Below are 2,290 nucleotides of genomic sequence, written 5' to 3' on the forward strand. Positions count from 1 at the left end.
GCATGCAGCTTTTTCTAATTTTAAAAGCAATGACAAAGAAAATTGTTTTGAAAATTACAAAAAAAAAAAGTTTGACTTATTTTTTTAAAAAAAAAAGTTTATAATATTAAAAATATACAAAAAAAAAGTTGAAGGCAAAATTAAACAACAAGTTAAAAACTTAAAATTTTCAAAAGTTAAACAGTATTAAAACTTTGAAAATATATAAAACACTCTAAGATTTAGAAAACACACAAAAAAATAAAATATTTAGAAATACAAAAAAGTTTAAGATATTAAAATGTTTTGAAAAAGCTTAAAATACTTCAAAGAGGAAAAAGTTTAACATTTATAAAATCTTTGGCAACAAATACTGAGTAGTACAAAATGAAGTTTAAGAGTTTCTTTTAAGAAAAAAAACTTATGTATTATACAGTATCAATATCAAAAAGAAATGGTTTAAACAAAGAGTTTAGAAGTTAAAAATAAAATGAATGTTTTTGCATAGTAATTGTTTAGAATAATTTAATTATATATACGTATGAATATATCATTAATTTTCCTCTTTTACCTTCTCTTTTGTTTTCTCTTTGGATTTAGCTTTTCTCCAGTTGTTACTAATGCTATCTCACTGTATTTGTTGTGTTCCATCAAACCAATTTTGCGTCACAGGATATCAGTCACTTTGTTATGGACTTGAAAAGTAGCTTCATATAGAGTATCTTACTTTCTTTTCAATATAACTTTTGAATGAATGAAATTAGAGCCCATCAAATTTAAATGACGATGAAGTAGTAGCAATCAATTTTGCTCTTTTAATGCATGTTTTTTTTTTTTACATCTTTCATGTTTTCTTTTATTTTAATACATTCCATTGAATCAAACGTGCATCATTTTCTTTTTTTTTAATTTTTAAATTTTCACAACTAAATTTCTTAGTTCATAAGAGAAACTTTTGTATTTTTTTAAATTTTCAAAGATTATTTCATGTTTCAAAACTATTGAAATGTAGTTGTCCTGAACATCGAAATACTACTCGGTCTTGTGATAGTAAACAGTGTTTGTCTGCTTTTTTGGAAATTTTTCAGAATTTACTTATCAATATTTTATATTGTACAAACTGCTGTGTACCAAGTATTGAATTAATATAATTTATGGAATGAATAGATATTTAATTCTATTATCTAAAGTGGCTAATTTTCAAACGTTCTAATTCTACAGTTGTTTTATACAAATGAATTCTATAAGAAAACTGAGAAACTAGATCCTTTTTACTAGGGTCTAAATAGCATTTTTTCTTAAATCTTGGTAATTAAAAATCGTTCCAGTCGAAGAAAATTCAATTTATCAACAGCATCATTTTTCGGAAATAGTAAAGTGCATGAAATCCATCATACATGAATGTACAGGATTGAGTAAAAGCTCACTTTACTCACAAGGGACATCACACAATTGTCCGGCTCCGATTTCAATGAAATTTCTTTTGCTGATAGGGGACATGTATTCATTATTTGTGACGACAGAAGTTTTTGCCATGGTGCATGTTTTCAAAATTCAATATTCAAAAAGATTGTTAGATGCTTATTCCAATACTATTCACGAACTGACAAATCACAACTCTTAAAAAATGTAATCAATTTAGAAAACATGAGCCATGGCAACAATTGCAAAGTGCCAGTTATAATCTTAAAAGATGCGGTGAAAATTAGGAGTGTTTCCAATTTGAAAGATCGAATAATGGACGTTTGATGCACATTAGAAGCAGTTCTAAACTCATAATGCTTAAATATAGAATAAAAATACGCATACCATTGGCTTTTTGGGGAAATTTTCTAATAAAACGAGGTATCACGTGACATGTTTTCATTTTTAAAACTTCACTTTAATTCAAAATGGCGGATTTCAAGATGGCTGCCGTCGTCATACCTACCATACGACTTCCCCTAGGCCTTATATGTATCTACATGGTTGTTCTTTCATTAACACTCTGTTTCCAAAGGGTAGTAAGGGACTTCTGCAGTGATCTCTAATAACCACATCACAACTCTTAAAAATATTTTTAAAAAATAGAAAGCTTGCACCATGGCAAAAATTTCTTTCATTACAAATAATGAATACATGTCCTCTATCAGCAAAAGGAATTTCATTGAAATCGGAGCCGGATAATTGGGTGATGTCCCTTGTCAGTTTAACTGGAAGTTACAAAAAAAAAAAAAAAAAAAAAAAAAACTTTTTCGTTTTTGCCGAAATCTAACTTACGTAGAATTATGAATTAAAATTACAAGTAATGTACTTTTATGATTCTTGTTAA

The sequence above is a fragment of the Thermobia domestica genome, chromosome 13, assembly GCF_964235325.1.
Source record: "Thermobia domestica chromosome 13, izTheDome1.hap1.1, whole genome shotgun sequence".
NCBI classification, from domain to species: domain Eukaryota; kingdom Metazoa; phylum Arthropoda; class Insecta; order Zygentoma; family Lepismatidae; genus Thermobia; species Thermobia domestica.